The sequence below is a fragment of the Cibotium barometz genome, chromosome 34, assembly GCF_041138505.1.
Source record: "Cibotium barometz isolate CiBa-2024 chromosome 34, ASM4113850v1, whole genome shotgun sequence".
Lineage (NCBI taxonomy): Eukaryota > Viridiplantae > Streptophyta > Polypodiopsida > Cyatheales > Cibotiaceae > Cibotium > Cibotium barometz.
In genome coordinates, this window is record NC_141079.1 from 47,973,275 (window position 1) to 47,998,680 (window position 25,406).

Consider the following 25,406-nt stretch of genomic DNA (forward strand, 5'->3'; position numbering starts at 1 on the left):
TTTTAAGAGAGAAGATGATAAAAATTAAATTAGGTACATATAATGTAGCCAGTTGTTAAAATGTATGCACAAAGAAGAGGCAATGGTCACCTCGGAATAGGTTTGTATAATACAACAGTGACATATTTAGCCCGATATCGGTGTGTCAAACCAAGACCAAGGACAGATTTTGCTCTCTCGCCATTCTCTATGTAAAGATGATTCAGTAGAACATGTGCAGGCTTTGATATGGAGCTACCATAATCATCCTGTTGTGCATTGGGCAAACACCTTTGCAATAGATGGGGAGGAGCAAATGGAGGTTCTTTTGACTCATCTTCGAATCTGGAAAGGGATTGTCATATGTTGCCTCTGGAGACCCCGGAGTTTCACTACCTGCAGCAGCATCTATATTCTCCATAATAGGCTCCTGCACAAAGATTCAAGAAACATCTCTCTCTCTCTCTCTCTCTCTCTCTCTCTCTCTCTCATGTTTTCATTTGTTGAACCACAGATTCGACTCAAGATGTAACATGTGGGACCTTGGTGGAAGAATCGCTAACTTCAATGCAGCAATCATTCACGACGAATATAACGCACAACATAGAAGAAGATATGCAGACAATAGAGAGACAGGGAGAAGACACGGTATTGGGTCCCGAATACCCTCTGTAGGGCCCCCACCACGAATGGTGTATTTGCTTTATTAGAATGATGTAAATCTGAAAATAAAGACTGGTTCTTGACCTGTCCTTTTCACCTTGGCTGGAGCACTTACCCTTGGCTGTCCTGGCCCTTGGAACACGGCAACCTTTGTGAATCATGAGATAGATTGACTGTTTCTATGCTGGGTATTTATACCCTCTTTATGCTCTGGTCGGCTGGCGCAAACAGGGGTTGACCTGTTTCTGAAAGTCCCACGACTTGATCAAAGCAATAAATGCCTTTTTGAGCTGCATTTTCACACTGGACTCTTGGCTGGCCATTGTGCGCATGGACTAAGCTGCTGGGCAGCCTTGCACAGCCCGTGTGGCTGCCCCCACACCTAGTCGACTACTCTTGGCCCCTCTTGGGTGGCCTAAGCCTACCCAAAGCCCATGCAAGAGCACAATGCCCTCTTCTCAAGTAGCCCTATGGGCTGGACCCCCTTCCTTCATGCAATCCTACATGCTTCTACAGATGCCTAGTGTCCGGTCACTAACCCAACACGCAGATCATCTGACATCATTCCAAAGGGAGCCTCACAGTACGGACTGGCACTGCTTCGTGTGCAAGACAACACACACCTTACCTCGGACGCGTAGAGGGAAACCTTGGCTGACTCATCTCGGACTGGGCTCACATGGGACCAGTTTCCACTCCAAGTCTTGTGCCTTCTTGTTCGTGTTCTGTTCTGGGGAAGACCCTGTCTAGTTCTGGCCCCCCCCCCCCCCCCCCCCCCCCCCCCGAGGCGGTTGCCTTGGGAGTGGCACGCTAGGAAGTCTTGGGCTTTCCGCCATTGTGCTTCATTTCAGCACTCTGTGCAAACGAGAGTGCGTCCTCGAAGGTGGCCTAAACATACGCACCTCCCACTGGATTTGCGTGTCAAGACATAAAGGAACTGCCTTTTCTTGCCCTTCTCAGATATGCCCAATTGCAAACATAAGTTCAAAATTTTATTGGCAAACTGGAGGACTGGTTGCGCGTTTTGACACGCCCCCCCTAAACTCGTCTTTGAGTCACTCAAGGTAATTGGGCAGTAGAAACCGCCACTTAAGGTTGAGGACAAACTCGTCCCAACATAAGCCACCATACCTAATCAGGTGTGGACATGAGTCCACCGGCTCCACCAAGGACTGGCCTCACCTTCCAAGTACTAACTAGCCAAGATCACTCTATCAATATCATTTTTTCTAATTGCAACAAAATAAGCTTCAAATTGTTGCGCCAGGAATAAAGAGTTGTGAGGTCATGTTTACCATTATACTTACTGAAGCTCATTTTCTCGAGAAAATGGCTCAAAAAAGCCGCTGGTGTCATTCTTGTGTCTAAAACCACAAGGTATCTTTTGTGTTCCACGCGTCGTCTAGCATCGTCTTCTACAGTAGCACGAGATGCTACCGTACAGGATCTTCCATCAATCGAAACTCCATTGCTCGCATCTACAACTTGCAAGTCGAACTCGGTTGCGGGGTCGCAACCCTTCAAAAGGGTCATTCGTGTCACGTGCATCCCCGCACTTGGATGCCACGTAGACATATCTGTACAGAAGGTGCAGGACCTGGGATGGTAAACTGGTCCCATGTGAGCCCAGTCCGGGACGAGTCAGCCAGGGATCCATCTCAGTCGTCCGAGGTCAGGTGCGCATTGTCCTGCACAGGAGTCCCAAGGTCGGGTGTGCACTGTCCTGCACATGAAACAGTGCCACTCCAGGCTGTGAGTCTCCCTCTGAAATGATGTCAATGATTCTGTGTATCTGGTATGGTACCGGATGCCAGATCATTGTGTAGATAGTTAGGGTTTGCTTTTAGGAATAGGGGCCAGCCCATAGGGTTACCCCAAGTGTTAGTGTGGGCATGGGATAATGTGAAACCACCCCATGAGGGCAGGAAGGCCTTGGCTGAACCTGCCAGCCATGGGAAGAGCTGTAGGACAGCCCTAGGGGCATGCCATGGGCAGCCAACAACACATCTAGTGTTATGAGGGCTGTAGGGCAAAGTTGGGGCAGCCCATACAGGCTGCCTAGTCCCCAAAACAGCATATATTCAGTGTCCAGCCTCTTGGGATTTAGGCGCATGACGCCCAGCCTACAAGGGAAAAAGGCGCAGACTTTTGTGTTTTTTTCAGCATTTAATGCTGATTTAATAGTCGTGGACAAGGAGTGAAGCTGGCCGACTGTTGTTGGAAAGGAGTATAGATAGCCAAGACCCATAATCATTGTGTTATCTCATCATTCACCAAGTGCTCAAGCAAACCAGGGCTAGGACAGCCAAGAAGTTGCTAAAGCAAGGGTGGAGGACTACAGGTCAGGGACAGAGATTTCTCAGCCAAGAAAGGTCAAGATTTCTGTATTTTCTTTTTCAATTTACATCATTCTAATAAAGCAAATACACCATCTGTGGTGGGAGCCCTACAGAGGGTATTTGGGACCCAATACTGTGTCCTCTCCATCTCTCCCTCTCTCTCTCTCTATTTTCTGCACATCTTCATTCAGTTTTGTGCATTAATTCTGTCGCAAGAAGTGTGCTGATTTTTGAGCATTGAAGTTACCGATCTTCTCCGAAGCTTCCGCATGTTACAGTGGTATCAGAGCCTACTTCAAGTGCAAAAGATTCAGCAAAGAAACCAGAATTCTTTCTCGCTCGTGTGGTTGGTTTTCAAACACCAGTGGACTACCCCTTTCAGAGTGACTCTTGTCCCTCGAAGGACGGTTGGTTTTCAGCCTCCGGACGTCTCCCACACACATAGTGGATGGTCAGATTGCGGTCCAGAAAGGAAGTGCATTTTCCTACTATGGCGAGCTTCGACGACAAGAGAGACCAAGAACCTTGGGACCAGAGTGCACCAAGCTAGGGCACCAGGCTTGAGTGTTACAGATATGTTCCAGCAGATGATGCAAGCAATCGCAAACCAGACAACCAAGTTGGAAGAGCAGAAGGCGCAGATCTTGGCTCTGGAAGAGCGTACCCGTTCTCCAGCGTCGCGTTTTCCATCTCCTCCCTCTCCTTTCGTATCCCAGATTCCAGATCCTCAACACAAGGACCCCCTCGCGGGGTCACGACCGCAACCGAGCTCCTTGCTTGAGTTGCAGATGCGTGCATTGGAGATCCGACAACATGAAGATGAAGCCATGCGACGCGTGGAACACGAGCATTACCTAGCAGCTTTGGACACCAGATTGACACCAGCGGTGCCCTCGAATCATTTTCCCGAGAAAATGAACTTCAGTAAGTATAATGGTAAACTCAATCCCACAACTCTTTATTCATGGTTGCATCAATTTGAAGCTTACTTTGCCACAGTTAGAAAAACAGATACTGACAGAGTGATCTTAGCCAGTTGGTACTTGGAAGATGAGGCCATTCCTTGGCGAACTCAGTGCGCTCATACCCACACCACATTAGGTATGGCAGCTTATGTGTGGGACGAGTTTGTCCGCAACCTTAACAACGGTTTCTACTGCCCCACTACCTTGAGCGACTCAAAGACGAGTTCACGGGAGTGCGTCAGAACGTGCAACGAGTCCTTCAGTTTGCCAATAGAATTTTGACTTTATGTTTGCAATTAGGCTTATCTGATTCGAACAAGAAAGGGCAATTATTGTATGGCCTTGACACGCAAATCCAATGGGAGGTCTTTATGTTTAGGCCAGCCACCTTCGAAGAGACACTCTCGCTTGCGCAGAGTGCAGAAATGAAGCATAATGGTGGCAAGCCCAAGACTTCCCAGCCGGCTTCTCCCAAGGCTACCGCCTCGGGGGGGGGGGGGGGGGGGGGTGCAAAGGCCAAAACCAGACGGGGTCTTCCCTAGGACAGAGCCCGGGAGCCTCTGGCTCCAAGAACTCGAACACTACGTCTACGCTTACTCCATACCAAAAAGCGGAGGCAAGCAAGACAAGTGGCAAGTTGAGTGTTGAGGAGCTTTCTTAGTACAAGAAGGAGGGTAGATGTTTCATCTGTCATACAAAAGGACATACTTCTCGGGAGTGTCCTAAGAAGCCTCCAAAGCCCGCCGCCGCTACCTCCACAGCTTTCGTGGTGAGCTCAGCTCCCACACGACCCCAATGGCTGCCCCTAGTTCTTCAAATCCCGGTGCTTCAGTCGGAGCAATTATTAGCCGGGAGCTCGAAGACAAGCAAAAGGGCACCCATGACCAAGAGTATGAGCGCAACGAATTGCTTGAGTCCTTTGGCTACATAGGTGGCCAGAAAGTCGTCGTCTTGTTTGACAGCGACAGCACGGAGGATGTGGTCACGGAACAAGCCGCTAGGCGTGCCCGTTTTGACCTGACTTCGGTGGACAAACAGGTTGAGGGTTTTAGCACAGGCATGACAACGAGCGTCAAGTATGAAGCTCTAGGTGCTAAGTTAGTTATTCAGGGCATAGAATTTGTGCGTGATTTTATGGTTTTCCCTCTTGTAGAAGGAGACATAATTTTGGGCATTCAATGGTTTCACAAGTTTCTTCCTAATGTCAAGTGGGACAAGCACGCGTTCCAGATCAATCGGAATGTGTCAAACGCCCCAGTGACCATTAAGTGTGAGCCAAGAATTCCGAACTTTCCGCTCATAAGCCACTTGCACGCTAAGCGAGCAGTCAAGAAAGGCGCACAGTGTGCGATGATATACATCCAGACAGCCCAGACAGTGGCCAGTGCTTCCGAGAAGTACTTCGCTCTCCATGAAAAGTTCCAGAAGATTTTTCTTCGGGACAGCCTCCCTTCCCAGCTTCCCTTGTCCAGACCGGAGGACCACAAGATTGGCCTCCTCCAAGGCTCGGAACCCCCAAGCAAGTTTCCGTATCGCCTTTCCAAGGCAATGGAATTGGAATTGGACCGCCCACTCCAAGAATTGTTGCAATCTGGCTTCATCCGCCCTAGCGTGTCGCCATTTGCGGCACCGATTTTAATTGTCAAGAAGAAAGATGGGTCTTCCTGTTTGTGTGTCGATTATCGTACACTCAACAAGTTGACTATCAAGAGTAGATTCCCGATGCCTCGAATAGATTATATTCTCGAGAGACTGAATGGAGCAAAGGTATCCTCGAAACTTGATTTAAAGAGTGGATACCACCAAGTGAGGATTGTGGAGGGAGACATCCCTAAGTGAGGATTGTGGAGGGGGATATCCCCAAGACAGCCTTCTGTACGAAACGGGCCCACTATGAATTTGTGGTCATGCCATTTGGCTTGACGAACGCCCCAGCTACATTTAATCGCATGATGATGCGTGTTTTTCGGGATTTGATTGGAAAGTGTGTGTTCATATTTCTGGACGACATACTGGTATTTTCAGCTACGGTTGCGCAGCATGACATTGATGTGGAGAAAGTTCTTAAGTTACTGGAAAGCAACAAGCTCTACGTCAATGAAAAGAAGTCGGAATTTTATATATTCCAAGTGCATTACTTGGGATACATAATTAGTGCCGAAGGCATTCGACTTGATCCGGCTAAAGTGGCCGAGATTGTCAATCGGAAAATACCTCAGACAGCCTATGACATCAGATCCTTTGTAAGTATATGCCAGGCATACTCCACCCACATAGATAAGTTTTCTGATCTCTCGGCGGATCTCACCGATCTGCTACTAAAGGGTGTGAAGACAAGAAGGTAAAAGATTCGAGTGACTCCACAAGCGTTGGAGGCATTCAAGAACCTCAAGGAGGCTTCATCAGAAGCGCCTTGTTTAGCACTTGCCTCGTGGGATAAGCCATTTCAAGTGATCACCGATGCGAGTAACATCGCAATTGGAGGTGTGTTACAACAAAATGGTCATCCAGTAGCTTACATGTCTCGTAAGTTACTACCCGTAGAGAAAAATTACTCAGTCTATTATCGTGAACTCCTAGGAGTTATACAGGCCTTGAAACATTGGAAACATTTTTTTGTATGGCTCAAGCCGAAGACAAAGACAGTTCCTCACGAAGTTTCAGGACCGAGGGACCCACGAAGTGGTATGGCTCGACAAAGAGTTTTTCGAACACTATCCGGCGTTATTGACGGATTATTTGGAGGCTATGGAGCTTCCGTTAAGTTAAGCAGAAGGGGATGTCACGTGCATCCGACACTTGGATGCCACGTAGACATATCTATACAGAAGGTGCAGGACATGTATTGCTTGCGTTAGAAGAATATGGTTGTAGAACTTGTACTACCTTTTTTGTACATTAGAATATGCTGAATACTCAGCTATCTCTCTCTCTTCTCTATCTTCTGTATGCATTTTGCATCAGCGTGTTTCAAGATGGTGTTTAGGGCTGAAAGAAGACTCACAAAGCTTCCGCATGTGACACCTCTGCCATAGTTTCAGGGCACCAAACTCAACCCCTTGCCTACATGTAGATAGTATGTGTCAAACAAGAGCAAGAACACATGGTTTTGTGACTTGTCCAAGACCTAGTTTATTCCAAGGGCTATATAAGGCAATGATGCTCATCATGTTGGATGATTCAATCCAACCATGGATTGGGTCTTAGACTTGAGCATAGATTAGGTATTCTACCTTTTCAGGAAGGCAGCCAAGGACTGTAAGATTATACATCCTTTTTGTACCATATGGATATACTGAATACTCAACTATCTCTTTCTCTCTTCTCTATCTTCTGCTTGCGTTTTGCATCAGCATGCTCCAGGATGGTGTTTAGGATTGAAAGAAGACTCCTAGAGCTTCCGCATGTAACACCGATATCAGAGCATCAAGCTCAACAAGGCTAAACACTGATTCAGTCCCACATGAAGGTGCGCAGGTCCAAGGTACAGGAAAGTGCACAGGTACGAGCCCCAAGAAAAGGAACACAACATATGAAAGAAATTCCCAAGAGATTGGTTGGTGGTGTTCCACAAGACCCAAGGGAAACGGTAGTCCTATGAGTCGTGTTACAACCCCACGGATCTCCTGAATGCAAAATCTCCTAAGAAGGGTCAACCTAGCTCACCTCCCAACTATAGGTTCTATGCTTCGTACCACCCCCAAGACAGAGGCCAAGGTTTGACTCCCCTAGATCCATGCCACTCTACCTGCAAATCTATGTTCTACCACAAGTAACCGAACTCTTGGTTGAACATTGACCAATAGTGAAGTTATGACAATAATAACCATGTTCCACTTATATAGTACCACTGCTACTATAAATAGCCATCCTATTATGAATAGCTAGTACACATGGATTTATTAATAATAACCTTAGCTGCCTGTATTAGCCTACTTTCTCCTAATCCATAAGTTATAGTACATAGTACACTTAGTACTTTTAATGTACTAAGTGCACTATGTGTACTAGTGCAATATACATGTGTGATAGGGGAGTCACACACTCATTCCTATGAGTTGACTTATCCCCACAACTCTCTATCTCTCTCTCTCCCTTCTTCTCTCTGTGTGTATGTCTCCCACATGAAACTCTAACCCTAATTCTCCCATTCATGCTCATCGTTTTGAGGGGATTTGATTGGAAAGTGTGTGTTCATATTTCTGTGTGTATGTCTCCAACTTCAGTCAACATTGGCAACACTTACAATACAAATGCAATAGCTTCAATGAGCATTCTCCCCAACCGCTATCTATACATAGCAGCAACTTCGAGACCTTTGGGTTGTAGGGATATACAAGAGATGTCCATTGTTCCTTGACTTTCCAAGTGGAAAATTTCACGCCGCGGCGCTGCCGCGCAGCGTGGCGCTGCTTCGCAATACATAGTCTAGTCCTATTCTAGTGACTCAGCGCATAGAAGGTCTGACCCCCTCAAAACGATGAGCATGAATGGGAGAATTAGGGTTAGAGTTTCATGTGGGAGACATACACACAGAGAGAAGAAGGGAGAGAGAGAGATAGAGCGTTGTGGGGATAAGTCAACTCATAGGAATGAGTGTGTGACTCCCCTATCACACATGTATATTGCACTAGTACACATAGTGCACTTAGTACATTAAAAGTACTAAGTGTACTATGTACTATAACTTATGGATTAGAAGAAAGCAGGCTAATACAGGCAGCTAAGGTTATTATTAATAAATCCATGTGTACTAGCTATTCATAATAGGATGGCTATTTATAGTAGCAGTGGTACTATATAAGTGGAACATGATTATTATTGTCATAACTTCACTATTGGTCAATGTTCAACCAAGAGTCCGGTTACTTGTGGTAGAACATAGATTTGCAGGTAGAGTGGCATGGATCTAGGGGAGTCAAACCTTGGCCTCTGTCTTGGGGGTGGTACGAAGCATAGAACCTATAGTTGGGAGGTGAGCTAGGTTGACCCTTCTTAGGAGATTTTGCATTCAGGAGATCCGTGGGGTTGTAACACGACTCATAGGACTACCGTTCCCTTGGGTCTTGTGGAACACCACCAACCAATCTCTTGGGAATTTCTTTCATATGTTGTGTTCCTTTTCTTGGGTCTCGTACCTGTGCACTTTCCTGTACCTTGGACCTGCGCACCTTCATCTGGGACTGAATCAGTGTTTAGCCTTGTTGAGCTTGATGCTCTGATATCGGTGTTACATGCGGAAGCTCTAGGAGTCTTCTTTCAATCCTAAACACCATCCTGGAGCATGCTGATGCAAAACGCAAGCAGAAGATAGAGAAGAGAGAAAGAGATAGTTGAGTATTCAGTATATCCATATGGTACAAAAAGGATGTATAATCTTACAGTCCTTGGCTGCCTTCCTGAAAAGGTAGAATACCTAATCTATGCCCAAGTCTAAGACCCAATCCATGGTTGGATTGAATCATCCAACATGATGAGCATCATTGCCTTATATAGCCCTTGGAATAAACTAGGTCTTGGACAAGTCACAAAACCATGTGTTCTTGCTCTTGTTTGACACATACTATCTACATGTAGGCAAGGGGTTGAGTTTGGTGCCCTGAAACTATGGCGGAGGTGTCACATGCGGAAGCTTTGTGAGTCTTCTTTCAGCCCTAAACACCATCTTGAAACACGCTGATGCAAAATGCATACAGAAGATAGAGAAGAGAGAGAGATAGCTGAGTATTCAGCATATTCTAATGTACAAAAAAGGTAGTACAAGTTCTACAACCATAGACATGTATTGCTTGCGTTAGAAGAATTTGCAGCAACTGAACCTGTCTGTGTCAGAAAACTGCTACTGTACTGTCCTGCACAGTACCCGCCTGCCCAGCTAACAGCGACTGTACTGTTCCGTACAGTATCCACCTGCAGCCCCTAATCCGTACAGGTCAGAACCAGCCAGTAGTCGCCTGGGTCTGCAACTGCCTGCTCCGCCTATTCTCTGATCGCCGGCGCTGCCTGCAACCACAGCCGTCGCCTGCCCTGTACGGCCTATACTGGCCATGTGGACTGTACGTCTGTACGGCCTGGTCAGCTCTCAGCCACTGTCAGCGCCGCCTGTACCAGTAGAAGAACCTGCAGCAGCCGTACTGCTGCACTTGCTGTCGTACAACTCTGTACGGCCTGCACACATGGACTGTACGGGCAGGTTTGCACAGAAAACAACAGCAAAAACCACAGCCAGCAGTCGACCACCTTCTTTTCTCCTTCTCCACGCTTGAGCTTACACAACTCCCCAAAAGCTAGAGAGAGAGAGAAGTGAGAGAGGCATGCAACTCCAAAAGTGGAGTGGCCTCTCTCCAAAAATGTCCTAGGGCCCCAACTTTAATAAACATTAAAGTTCCCTAGGGGCCACTAAGGCCTAGGGGCAACCATACATAAAACATTAAAACATTAATGTTCTTGTTCCCCCCTTCACACCTAGAGATGTCCACACATCATTATCTCTGTCCGGGCACCCCAAATGTGAATCATTTAATATTTTTGCTCAGCAACCACCATGCCCACACTTGTGCTGTTCCATTTTCACAGGGCCATGACATGATGCAACAAAGAATGAGCCATCTCTTTTATAGTACGGTTCTTCCATTCCACAACTCCATTCTGTTGAGGAGTGTAAGGAACTGTGGTCTATCAGTGAATGCCCTTCGACACAAGAAAGTCATCAACCAGTACAAACTCACCACCATTATCCGTCCGGAGAAATGAAACCGTATCCCTAGACTAATTCTCCACTATTGTGATCCAAAACTGGCAAAAGCATCTGACTTGCGAGCCAAAAAACATACCTAGACTTTGCAAGTGAAATCATCCACAAGAAGAAGAAAATATCGAGCCCCTCCAAGAGACTCAACCTCCATAGGTCCAGCAAGATCTGCATGTATAAGCTCCAGTCTTCGGGTTGCTCGATGAGTGGCCTCCTCTGGAAATGCATCTCGATGATGCTTGCCTATCATGCAAGATAGGCAGACGTGTGAAAGAGACATGAGCTGAGGTAGCCCGCTGTCAACCTTTTGAGAATGGAACTTCTATAAGGCATCAATGGGTACATGACCGAAGCGAGAATGCCACAAAGAAGTATCTACCTCGGAAACCAAAGCCATCAAGGGGGAGAAAAGCTGATGAATATGTGCGTCAATGTGAGAGATCTGAAAAGAAAAGTTGGTGATCTTGTAGAGACCCCCATTATGGACTCCATTGGCAACAACCGAGAGAGTCTTCTTGTCGATCACTTCAATGACCTCAGCATCAAAGAACACAAGTCCCTTATGAGAAGCTTGTATACTGAAAACAGATTTTTGGAAATCCGTAGTACATATAAAACATCATGTAAGGTGGCAGAGGAACCCAAAGAAACATTACCAACACCGGTGCGAGGAGTTGTCGCCAATGGGAACTGAAGAAGAGAGAGTCTAGTAGTCCTCCAAGAATGGGCTTGATTGGTCATGTGGACAGAAGCACCACTATCACCAACCCATTCCACCGCTTCAAGTGTCACTAACCTCTTCTCGAGAAGTCATCTCTGTGATCACGAGGAGTGAATCCTGTGAAGAAGTGGAAGAATCTGTGGCTACCATGTATGCAACTTTGGCAGATCCCTCCTCTAAAACTTTGTCCTTGCCCTTGTCTTTGGTGTTGTACTTGTAAGATGCTTTGGCTTTGGCTTTGGCTGCTTGAGAGCTATCGCGAACAAGCAAAGCAGCGAGCCTTAGTATGACATGTCCTGCCACAGTAACCACATTCATTGCCTTTGTCCTTGCACTCCTTTGAATCCTATTTACCCTTGCCTTTGCCTTTGCCTTTTTTGTTGTTGGAGTTTCCTTTTCTGCCTTTGCCTTTGCACTTGTCAGAGGCAACAAAAGCAGACTCCGACTTGCCTTTTCCACGATAGCAAATAGCCTCCTCTCAAGTTGTGCACAACAAGAGGAGAGAAAGAAGAAAGGGAGGGAGCATGGGAAAAGAGCAATAGAGAAAGAAAATCTCTCAAGAACCCTGTCCTTACCTAGAAGAGAGCTTCAACCTCCAACAACAAATACACAATAGTCCAAGACTACAGATGCAGAAAACGCAACAAAGTTGATGAAGCCTCTGCTCCAATCAGAAAAACACAGCAATTTCCCACCTGTAGATCAGCGTTTGGCTCTGATACCATGAAAGAAAGAGCAAACACAGGTGGTAGGCAAAAGCACAAACTGTAGAAGGCTATGGACAGTTGATTATTGCTGAAAACGAGCACAAGGGAAGCCCATAGGTGCTTAGAAGCATAAGTGACTGTTGCAACAGCCAATGACCTCCAACAAATATGCAAGAATGAGATGGAATATGAGGGGAAGGGTGCGCACCCTTATATATCCCTCCTATGAGCTGGTCGGCCAGTTGTAGCAAGCCGACAGCTGTCATGTAGCATAAAAATGCTATAAAAAAGCCTTAAGAATGGTAGAAAAATCCTAAATAATATCTGCTAAATATGCCAGTGCAAGGCCTCATAAAAATGACCAATACAAGCATGAAAAGGTACATGTAGACCCTCTAGAGATGATATATATATACCTAGATGAATCCAAGAACATGCCCAAATTCACCTTTTAGGAACGTGCATGTTATATACTCATGGTAGTCAACCCACAAGACTATATAACTATCAACTCCATTATGCATAGTATGGACTAGATACTACAACATCCCCACTAACGTCATGAGTGCCCAATAGTGGGTGTAGAACTCTATATCAAGATATGATCTCTCTCTCACACACACACAAGAGCATATATTCAAACAAAGCCCTTCGTACTGAGTTTCTGTCAAACCTCCGGAGATGCAAGGCAACTCGGCCATAATGAAGCCTAGCACTAAGGGAAGTAGCAAATAGAAAGAATTAGTACAACAAATAAGTAGTTGACAAGACAAATGCACTGCTAAAGATAGAATTAGCACAATATCAACTGGCCGTAACTTGGATGAAAACTTCACAATGTGAAATCTACATGTCCACTAATACGGCTGAATTATATACCTAGATGAATCCAGGAACATGCCCAAATTCACCTTTTAATAACGTGCATGTTATATACTCATGGTAGCCAACTCACAAGACATATAACTATCAACTCCATTATGCATAGTATGGACTAGATACTACGACATTCCCACTAGATGATATATTCCAACAAAAAGCATCTTGGCTCAAATCGAAGATACAAAGGAGGATATGCATTGTAAATATTTCCAAAAAATTTACGTTAATTAAATCTTCAAAAAATGTTTGAATCCAAGCTAAAGGACCAAGATCCTTCTAGACAAAATCATGCAAGGCAATCCGAAATATCCCAGCTTTGCTCACACAAACATGATCCTCGTAGACAATTCCAACATCATGATCTCCATCTTAGAAATGAAAAGGCTCACTAACGTTGTCATTCTGCTGAATCCAAATATGAAGGGCTCCTAAACAATCACAACATGAACTTAATCTTTCAAGATATGGAGATTGATTAGATCACCACCAAAACAACATGTGGCATGAATAAGCAAAACTACAAGCAATCTTTAAGAATAAGCAAAATGCCACATGTTACAAAACACAAATAGTGAAGTCAAAATTCCTATAAAGCAGCTACAACAAGGGAAGAATTCACTATAGAATTGCCTTCATTGCTTGTTAGGAGCAGACCAAGTAAATTTTGTGGATGAGGAATGTCGACAGAGAGAAAATGAGAAAAGAGGAAAGATTCATATTGGTTGGCCTCCCACCTGCTGCACCCTTCTCTCTCTCTCTCTCTCTCTCTCTCTCTCTCTCTGTGTGCTTTGACTTCTCCTATGGGAAAGGCCCGATGTTTTGAAAATCACGAGTCTCTCACTTAAAACCCCTTTGACTTCTGCTGCAAACAGGCCGAAGTTCCTGAAATTCTCAGAAAGTCTCTTTCTTATACATTGTTCCTTGCCTTCTGTCTCTCCCCCCCACGCATATGTATGCATACATGTGTGCGCATGTGTGTGGAACATAACATAATGTATAATACATCAAAATAACATTTAATAGGTACATGGCTGTATAACTGTGTGTGTGTGTGTGTGTGTGCATGTGAACACACACACACACACACATGGCTGTGTAACTCTCAGTGTGTGTGTGCACGTGCACGCGCACATGTGAACATATTGCAGTATTACACCAATTACTTTGGCTAGTGGCCATATAGAAAAAAAATTAATTCTTCCATAAGCAGTCCAAATTGAGTACTGACCTGAATTAGGGTTTTCCCAGAAAGAATTTCCCTCTTCCTTGACCTGACGACTGCCTAAGACTAAAGAGTACTATTCCTCTGCAGTAGGTGTCCAATGGACTGATGAGAACCTGCATTTTCAGCACAGCTGCTGACACATGCTCCTGCACTCTGGTTCAGGCTAGCATTTATGCTCTTCTGCTTGCCGGGAGGCTGACGCTCAATGCATGAAGGAAAACAATTGCAAAGTGGGCTTGTGGGCTGCACACATATCGCTATACAGTGCTTCCTATGCTGGTCGGCCAGCTCCTACATGCCAACTTGGGCACTTGGACAAATTGTCAATTTCATGCCTTTTTCCCCTTTGAATTAGGCGCCCTGAATAAGTACAAATAATGGACTGTTTTGCGGTCCAAACTGAGAACTGACCTGAATTAGGGTTTTCACACAGACTTGATGGCTGCCCGGACTTAAGAGTACTACTACTATGCTGTAGGTGACCAATGGATTGATGAGAACCTGCGTTTCAGCACGGATGATTACACACATGCTCCTGCACTCTGCTTCAGGCTTCGTCTATGCTCTTCTGGCAAGCTGAAGCTCAACGCGTTATGTGTGGGAGAAGGAAGAATTAGGGTTAGGTCATGTGGGAGACATACACAGAGAAGAACAAGAGAGAGAGAGAGAGTTGTGGGGATAAGTCAACTCATAATGATATGAGTGTGTGACTCCCCTATCACACATGTATATTGCACTAGTACACATAGTGCACTTAGTACATTAAAAGTACTAAGTGTACTATGTACTATAACTTATGGGCTTGTACACACTATAAGGGTGGGCATTATGCCTTTACCCCAACAACCTCCCACTTAAAGGCAAAGTGCCCTTAAATGAAGGAAAAGAAAAAATCAGCATGTACATGATAATATACAAGGCCATATCAAGGCTGAAGCTGGCCTCATCCAATGCCCATCAAGTGTCTGCAATGAGCAAACCGCTCCGGAGGCAAACTCTTTGTCAACAGATCAACCGGGTTGTCATCCGTATGAATCTTAACAAGCTGAATTTGCTTGTTCTCTATCACCTCTCTGATGAAGTGATACTTCACATCCACATGCTTGGTCTTTGCATGAAAGACAGGGTTCTTTGCCAACTGGATGGCACTCTGACTGTCACAATGCAACAATGGAATATCCCCTGTATAACCCAAATCAACCACTAACCGAGATAGCCATAATGCCTCCTTGCAAGCCTCTGTGGCTGCAATATACTCGGCCTCTGTAGTAGATAAGGCAGTGCACTTCTGCATCCTGGATATCCATGACACAGCACCTCCTGTGAATGTAAACACATAACCAGTAGTAGACTTCCGGTTATCTGGATGACCGGCATAATCCGAATCCGTGTAACCATGCACTAATGCATCCTGTTTGCCAAAGCAAATGCACATATCCTGTGTGCCCTTCAGGTATCTCATGACACCTTTCACTGCTTCCCAATGCTTCTTGCCAGGGTTGGCCATGTATCTAGAAACCACTCCCACTGCAAATGCAATGTCCGGCCTAGTAGCAACCATGGCATACATGAGACTGCCACAAGCTGAAGCATACGGAATCTTGGCCATATCAGCCCTGTCTCTATCTGACTGTGGGCTGTCCATAGCACTGAGTTTCACATATGGAGGCAAAGGAGTACTAGTCTTCTTCCCCCCGTCCATATTGAACCTCTGCAAGACTTTGCCAATGTATTCCTTCTGAGACAAATACAACACATGCTGATTTCTGTCCCGAAGTATCCGCATACCCAAGATGTGATTTGCATCACCCAAATCCTTCATATCAAAGGTTTGATGCAGCCTCTGCTTCAAGGCATCCATCTCCTTACGAGATTTCCCGGCAATCAACATATCATCAACATACAAGATGAGGATCAATAGACTGCCATCCAAAGCTTTCTTGGTGTACAAGCAGTGATCTATGTCACTTCTCCTGAATTTCTGAGATTTCATGAATGTATCAAATTTATGATACCATTCTCTTGGTGCCTGTTTGAGCCCATAAAGACTCTTTTTCAGCTTGCATACAAGCTTCTCCTTTCCACTTACTGCATAACCCTCTGGCTGCTGCATATATATCTCCTCATGGAGATCACCGTGAAGAAAAGCAGTCTTCACATCCATCTGAATCAAGTCCAGATCATCATGCGCAACCAAAGCCAACACAGCTCTAAGTGTGGTCATTTTGACCACTGGAGAGAAGATCTCCTCAAAGTCCACACCATATTCCTGCTTGAAGCCCTTAGCCACTAACCTGGCTTTGTATCTTGGCTTTGCATCTGGTGCAACTTTGAGCCTGTATACCCATTTGCATGGCAAAACCTTCTTGCCTGCAGGCAAATGCACCAACTTCCAAGTTCCATTTTTATGCAGAGAATCCATCTCTGACTTCATGGCACGCTCCCATAGAGCCTTGTCTGCCCTCTGTAAAGCCTCCTTATAACATGAGGGCTCCCCACAGTCAGTAAGCATCAAATAGTCAACCCCTGGAACAAACCTGTCAAGGGCTCTGGAGGGTCTAGTGGACCTCCGTACCCAATGACCATCATTTGCAGGTTGCTGTCCAGCCTGCATATCACCCATTGGTGGCTCCTGTTCCATGCCATAAGGCTGAAAAATCATGCCCGGTATCTCCTCTAACTGTGGTATATCCATAGGGATATCTTCTGCCATCTCTGGCTGTCCATTTTGACCATTTTCAGCACCATTTAAGGGCTGGTTTTCCTGCTGTAATGGCTGATTTACAGCTCTTTGTTGTTGTCCATGATGTCCATCATCATCAAAGATGACTCTGCCAGGCTCCTGTTGCCTTGCAGGCTCCTTATACATGCATGTTTCATCAAAAATGACATCATTGCTGCGTATAATCTTTCTATTCATGGGATCCCAAAGTCTATACCCCATTTCACCTCTGTCACCATATCCTAGGAATATGCATTTATGAGACTTAGGATCAAGTTTGGTGCGCATTTCCCTGCGTATGTGCACGTACGCAACGCAACCAAACACTCTCAAGTGCTTGTATGACGGAGGCTTCCCTGTCCATACTTCTTCTAGCACTTTCCCACCAAGCCTCGTGTTAGGTGACCTGTTTATAAGGTGAACGGCTGTCATAACAGCTTCAGCCCAAAAACCATGAGGTAATGCAGCATGTGACAACATAGAACGGACCTTCTCCTGAATGGTCCTGTTCATCCTCTCTGCTGTTCCGTTTTGTGGAGGATCATAAGGAGTAGAGAGCTCTCTCTTGATGCCTTTAGCATCACAAAAGTCCTGAAACTGTTTGGACATATACTCTCCACCATTGTCGGAACGCAAAGCCTTCAGTGTTTTGCCAGTTTGATTCTCAACATGAGCAACAAACTTCTGAAACACTGAGAATGTATCACTCTTCAAACGAAGAGGATAAACCCACACCTTGCGAGTAGCATCATCTATAAAAGACACAAAGTATTTTGCCCCTCCCAAAGAAAGCTGAGGCATCTCACATACATCTGTATGCACAAGCTCTAACTGAGCATCTTTCTGTCCAAGAGCTTTCTTGTGGGGGCACTGTAGTTGCCTACAGTATATACAATGCTCACAAAACTGAAAACTTGAAAACTTTAGAGAAGGCAAGTAACCCAAACGAGACAATTGCTCCATTCCTTTGACACTCATGTGTCCCAACCGGCTATGCCACATAGAGATTTCCGGCAGCTCGGTTGCATTTACATTAGCATGGTGACAAACACCTGCATGCATGAAGTAAAGAGTGTCCACCTTAGAGCCTCTGGCAACAACCAATGAGCCCTTACTAATTTTCCACTTTCTACGACCAAATGTGGTAACATAATCAGCATCATCAAGCTGTCTAGTAGAAAGCAGGTTCTTCTTGATCTCAGGCACATGCCTGACATCATGGAGCATAAGCTGTGAGCCATCTGAAAACACAAGCCTCACATCACCTCTACCAAGAATCTTGCATGCATGGTTATCACCCAAATAACCCACTCCTTCATTGCCAGCAGTATACCTGACAAACAAGTCTCTGCAACCTGTGACATGAAAGGAGGCACCTGAATCAATGATCCATGAGTGCATACCATGACCACCTGTAAGAAGTGAATGGGCATCAAGTGAAGACGTAAATAGGACCTCATCCTCACTGCCACCTGCATGTGACACATTGATTTCTTCAATCTTGACTCCACTTTTGCCCTTTGGCTTTACATCTTTGGCTTCATCTTTCTCTTTGTCTTTGCCTTTTCCCTTTTCCTTTTGATCATTTTTCCATTTGTAGCATTGCTTTTTAATGTGTCCCTTCTTGCCACAATAATGGCATTCCAAGTCTTTTTTGGAGCGAGACTTGCTCCTTCCCCTTTCTTGGCTTTTCCCCCTTTGCTGGGATCTCCCACGTGCATTCATTGCATTGGACTTTCCAACAGAGTTGTTTTTCCTGTTCATCTCTTCTTGAAGAAGAGCACCCTCAACATCTGCATATGACAGCATAGCATGCGAATTGCTAGTGGCTGTCCTGAATGTGTCCCAACTCTCTAGCAAAGTGCATAACAGAAAAGTGGCTTTGAACTCATCGTCCATTGCCAACTTTTGATTAATGACCTGGCTGACAATACCATTAAACTCATTTAGATGGGCTGTCATAGACGCCCCTTCCTTCATCTGAAGACCTGTGAGTTTCTTCAACCAATACACTTTGCTTGAGGCACTTTGTTGGGCATACAAGTCCTGCAATCTCTGCCACATTCCCCAAGCTGTCTTCTCTTCACGAATGCTGAAAAGTAAAGAGTCTGACACAGACAACATGATAGTAGATCTTGCCAGCTCATCCATATCTTCCCACTCTTCAGCAGTAAGAGAAGCGGGCATCACACCCCTTTCTTTGATAGACTTGTGCTGCTTTTTCTGGAGCAACACATTGTAGCACTGGGTTTGCCAAATATCATAATTATGCGAGCCTTCAAGCTTCTTGATGTGAAGCAATGAAGAGCTCTCACCTGTGGTTGCCATAGCAATATGCAACCTGTCAATGCCTGACTCCCTGCAAAATGTGCAAACACTGCACCAAAAAGCACACAAAGTGCTCACAGTTGTTCTCCCAAGCTTTATCTCCCACTGCGGAAGCACAAATGCAACTTTTCTCCCACTTTATGTGATGAAATCACCAAAATCTGGTTGCTGCAGATTTTGGACAGCACCTTAAATGTGCTCTGTTGCCCTTCCAAAGTACTGTACAGCAGTACCAAGTGCTCACCAATAATGTACCAAACCTGTACCGGCAAGTACAGCAGCTGAAAATGAACCTTTTGCTCACTCAAATCAGTGTACAGCCATGCCAAAACATGCACAAAGCTGTGCCAAATCTGTACCAGCAGGTACAGTAGCAATAAATGCTCTCCTGGCTGTCCAAATGAGTAAAAATCAGACTTTTACAGTCCCGTACACTGCATACAACAGTCCCGAACAGAAATTGGGCAAAAGCCCCTTGACTGCAAGCTGATTTTTGAGGATTCAAGGCATAAATGTCTTGCCTGCTGCTTTGCCAAGCTCAACAAGCATACAAACTTGAAAAGCCCCTTGATTTAAGATCAATTTCTGATCATACATGGTACATTGACGCACATGAAGGCATCCAGAGTGTTCACGATGCTTCCCCCTGGCCACATATACATCAAATACATGAAAGCTCCTTGATTTACAGGCACATTGAGTGCTTGTAAGGCATCAACACATTATCCACAGCATCAAATGCGATTGCCTGCATGCAAATCAACCAAATCGGCACAAAAGCCCCTTGATTTGCAATGCAATTTGCTGCAATTTTGCCCAAATGTGCGATTTCTCACATCATACAGCATGTATGAGTGCTTAATTGCACAATTACATCAAAAGCCCCAAATTTCGACATCCAATTTGCTGCAAATTGATCCTAATTGTGACCAATGTCACCCAATTTTGCCAATTTTGCTCAAAATTGAGCAATTCGGCACCTGTACCTGCTCAATTAATGATTGTACCTGCTCAATTGCAAATCCCAAAGAAAAATTGAGGCAAATACCTTGTAATTTCTGATTTTTTCTTCAATTTGCAGGAAAAGGGGTTGATGATTTTTGCTGTTGCAGAAGGGGGGTGATGAAGCTGCTGTAGCTGCAGTTCGTGTACGGATGGCTGGCCACCCTGCAGCCGTCTAGCTCTTACTCCCTAATGGAGTACTCTTTTGCGAGCGAGTAGCAGGGCTGCGGTCTAGCTGAGCAGCAGCGAGTCCATGGGGGCTTACAAATACCTGGAGGAGCTATGGCGGAAGAAGCAGTCGGAGCAAGTCTGATGTGATGCGCTTCCTGCTGCGAGTGCGCTGCTGGGATTACAGTAGAAAGCATCATCAAGCTGTCCAGTAGAAAGCAGGTTCTTCTTGATCTCAGGCACATGCCTGACATCATGGAGCATAAGCTGTGAGCCATCTGAAAACACAAGCCTCACATCACCTCTACCAAGAATCTTGCATGCATGGTTATCACCCAAATAAACCACTCCTTCATTGCCAGCAGTATACCTGACAAACAAGTCTCTGCAACCTGTGACATGAAAGGAGGCACCTGAATCAATGATCCATGAGTGCATACCATGACCACCTGTAAGAAGTGAATGGGCATCAAGTGAAGACGTAAATAGGACCTCATCCTCACTGCCACCTGCATGTGACACATTGATTTCTTCAATCTTGACTCCACTTTTGCCCTTTGGCTTTACATCTTTGGCTTTTGTGTGGGAGAAGGAAGAATTAGGGTTAGGTCATGTGGGAGACATACACAGAGAAGAACAAGAGAGAGAGAGAGAGTTGTGGGGATAAGTCAACTCATAATGACATGAGTGTGTGACTCCCCTATCACACATGTATATTGCACTAGTACACATAGTGCACTTAGTACATTAAAAGTACTAAGTGTACTATGTACTATAACTTATGGGCTTGTACACACTATAAGGGTGGGCATTATGCCTTTACCCCAACACGTTAAGGGAAAATGATAGCAGAGTGGGCTTGTGGGCAGCACACATATCACTATATAGTGCTTCATACGCTGGTCGGCCAGCCCCTACAGGCCAACTTAGGCACTTTTGGACAATCATCAATTTAATGCCTTTTTCCCTTTGAATTAGGTGCCCTCTTTGTGACCAGCCTTAGCCCCTTTTAATTTGGGCAATTTAGACACCATATGGGTGCCCATGGGTTGCCCTAGCCATGCCCATGGCTCCTTAAATACATAATTGGTCTTCCTATGAGCCTGCTAGTGACCTTGGACAAAAAGGCTTTTTGCATAAGCAAACATTAGACTTCCTAATTGATGTGACCACTGTTCCAGGCACCTCACCAAAGGTCTAATAAATGCCTGGGACCTGTACATCATTACAGCTTGAAAGTGGCTTTTGTTGGCCTTTGACATAGACCTTAACACTGACTGGACACTAGCCTAGATCGTGCCTGGCGACATGTCCTTGGACAAGGGTTAACTTACATAAGCTCACGTGAAATAATCATGGAGCACTTGGAAAGAATTGGAGAATTCCTAAAGAATTAATCTTGGAGATTAATAGTATAGATACTATATTGCTTAGGAGATCATGGCTGTTGACTGCTCAAAATCCTTGTCCTATAGTTTCTGCCAGTGTTAGCTTTGAAAAGGGATTAAAGATGGCTACAAATGCTTTGGGTAGCGGGTTGCACCTTAGGAAGGAAATGTCTAACCCTAAAACAAGACAGTGAAATATGAGAGGGGATACAAGTACTTGTCATGAGAATCATCGTCATGCCAACTTGGAATTCTAGTAGGAGCGACCAAAGCATAAACAAGATAGCAACCTGCCAGTTTAACAGCCAACTCTACTTTCCATGTGCAAGCAGATTTGTAGGAGAGGTGAAAACAACAGCTGCAAAGGATTAGTAAAACAACAGCCAACTAAAGCAATAAGCTTACCTTTTGTATGGGGCCAAGGGCAGTATGCTCGTGTTGACAGCCGCAGGCAGCATGACTAGCACTGTGCAGCAGCCATTTCAAAACCCATTCAGTAGTGCCACTCAAAGTGTGATATTTGAACCCATGCCCTTCAGGAAAAAACATCTTACCGTTGGTGAGCTATCTCCCCCAACCCCTCCCTCCCAACCCTTAAGTAAGGGGTGCGGTTTACTATTAAATCCTTGCAAAGAGTGATATTTCAAACTCCAACCCCTTCAGGAAAGAACATCTTACCGTTGGTGGGCTATCTCCCCCGGGCCCCAACCCCTAAGTAAGGGGTGCGGTTTACTATTAAATCTTTGCAAAGAGTGATATTTCAATTTTCAAAAGCCCACATAGAAATTCCATAATGCAACAGTATCTCGCAAATTTTCCAAGTGCACTAATGACAAGAACCTTAATTGCCTTCTTAATAGCAGGGACTTTGAAAAAAGCAGCATCATTCATAAAATCATTCAATAATTTAAAAAATTCAAAATCAAGTCAACTGCAAGCTGAATACAACATACCTTGTTAGAAATAAGTGCACCCCTAGCAGCATACCGATTTCAACTGTCTGAAAGACTGGAAAATACAATGCCTGAAAATCCTTCCCTTGTAACATTTGAAGCTTTCAAGCACCTAAAGAGCATAATTCACATTCTCGATCATCAAACAAAGTTCCAAAGCCACCTTGCTCCTTAAACGAGCCATTCCAATGCTTGTCATGCTTGGTACTGAGTCCTTGATATCCAAAATCTGGATCAAAACCAGTATTTGAGATGTCCACAGAATGGCGCTCCCCCATAAGTCTCGCCAGCGGCGCAGTTGACAAATGCCATCCTAATCCCAACCACCGAAGCCTTGGAAAATATGGCCTCCTAAACCACTCCAATGAACTTGCAGTCACACAAATATTATTCGAAAGATCTAGCACCCTCAGAGAACCCCCTAGGCAGTTGCCCTTGTATTCCATGGAAGCCAATGCAGCCACACAAGCCTCTGTCAAAGAGTGGCAATCCCGAAGACGGAGGTCAATGATTTGCATTCCACTATTAATCAGTGCCCCCACAGTGTGATCTGTTACAGCGGGGAGGTTGGAAAGATCCAGAGCTTCTAGCGTAGCTGGAAGACAACCCTGTGTCAAAGCACTTATCCCAGTGTGTGTCAATCTTTTGCAGCTGCGCAGGGACAGGGATACTAGTGGAGTACTGCCTTTCGATAAGCTAAAGAGGCCAAAATCTGTGACATCTGCACCACTCAAATCTAGTATAGCCAGTTTTGAGAGGGAGGACACAGCCTTCAAGCCACGATCTCCCACACTGCGGCAGAAAGCAAGGTTCAGAAACTTAAGATGCTTACAGCAAGCAAGCTGAGCTACTGCATCACTGGTGATTTGATTTGCTGCTGGAAGACTCACTGCAACCAGTGAGCGTGCCGTAGCTGACATGTCATGAAAGGTCAAGTCAGAGGTCTGATTCATGTGGATCAGCTCAAAGGTGTGCAGGTGTGAGCAATTCTCCAAAAGGCTGTTCAAGCCTGTGTCTGTAACTTGAGAGAATCTCCCAAGCCGTATGCTTTCTAGACTCTTGCAGCTCTGAGCCATTAGTAAATATCCCAAGTCATTGACCCTCCTGAAAGAGAGAGACTGGCCTCTACCCCAAACAAGGGACTTGCCCCGGACAAGGGACAGCCTTTTCAGATTTCTGCAATTTGCAACATGCTGGACACCCCAATTTGATAGATCCATGTCAGCTGGTGGCACTTCCAAAGGATCATCTTGAAGATCCAACTCCCTAAGACAAGCCAGGTTTCCTGTCAAAATTGACATGAGGGTGTCCGTTATGGTGCTCAACACCAGAGAGAGCTTTTGAAGGTTATGACCAGCCCCTCCAATCCACTTCACGTTCGATAGTTGTCGTGCATCACTCTCTTCCATGTGCTTAATTCTCAAAGCCTTTACAGACGGACCAAGAAACTTCGGCAGCGTGCCAAACACCTGTTCATCGAACTCCCTGCCTTGCCCGCACATGGACAGAGACTGGGAACATTGCACCACCAAAACTCAGGCCCTGAAAACTCTCAAAAGCAGGCAATGATAAGCAAGGTAATGCCACAAAAAAAATAGGTGCATACTTCCAAATAATGTAGAGATTTGAGCATTTCCTCAAGGTTCCCTACATAGATCTCCAATAATCTCTGATCATCAATCCAGAACAAGTCCAAGGAGAGCGATCTACCTCAACACAAAGAGAAAGCCCTTGCATAAGAAAAAAAAGCTAGTTTTCCAAAGTGAAGCTTACTATACGTGATAACTCATGCTCCCATCTGGGCAGTGTGGTTTGGTATGGTAGCCACTCAGGCAAGGACTTGTTGATATCTGTAATATAATTTATAGAAAAGGGATTTTCGTGCTGGAGGTGGAGGGGGTGGGGGGGGGAGAGAGAGTCTTGCAAGAAAATGGAGAAAAATGCATTTGGAAAACCTCAAATTGGTGCAACGTTGTCCAATTTCATGAAGAAACCGCGCCGACCCCGACATCTCGAAACAGTGTATGAGACGAAGCTTTTGAAGATGGGGCTTCAACAGTAGTTTGATGTCTCTCCTCTCAAGCTTTGCGCAATTCAGTGTGAGAGTGTGTAGCTTGGTGTTGGTTGATAGATACTTCTCCAGGTGCTTGGCTGAAAGGGGAGTGTCCTGGCAAGACAACATGGCAAAACATGAGGCCTAATGTATGGAAATGGCAAGAACATGGCACCACATGTGGTGCAAGGATGCATGGTGAGCAACTTCTTCTGCAACAGCAATGACTCGACATTACAGATCCGGCAGGCCCTCAGAGCGATTCACAAGCCCTGGTTGTGACATGTTTAATCAAGAGAAGAGCACACAGGGGGAGCTTACCGCAAGGTGAAGGGTGTCGAGCTGGGGCAAGATGAGAGAGACGCACGCGTGGAGCGTGTGGCAAGATGAATCAACGGCGCAGGTCGAGCGTGGCGACGATGATGTGCAGCAGGGCATCCGGCAGTTGCTCCAGGCGACCCATCCTCACAAACAGGGCTTCCGAACGGGCTACGTTTCTGTGTCCTCCATGGCAGTGGCTATGGCGCATTTAAACAAAAGAGCTTCGTCCTTGGCTAAGC

At 45.4% G+C, this 25,406-nt stretch overlaps 1 pseudogene across 1 annotated transcript in view; it reads right to left on the reverse strand.

The window, feature by feature from the left end:
* Positions 1 to 25,406, reverse strand: part of LOC147619123 (F-box protein At-B-like) — a 25,437-nt pseudogene extending 31 nt beyond the window's left edge. Inside the window, exons 1-5 of the transcript XR_015262027.1 lie at positions 25,168 to 25,406; positions 24,749 to 24,960; positions 24,400 to 24,499; positions 22,794 to 24,304; positions 1 to 409 (exon numbers count right to left, since the gene is read on the reverse strand). The exon at positions 1 to 409 is cut by the window's left edge and continues 31 nt beyond it. The product of XR_015262027.1 is annotated as an F-box protein At-B-like (transcript). The remainder of the gene's footprint in view (positions 410 to 22,793; positions 24,305 to 24,399; positions 24,500 to 24,748; positions 24,961 to 25,167) is intronic.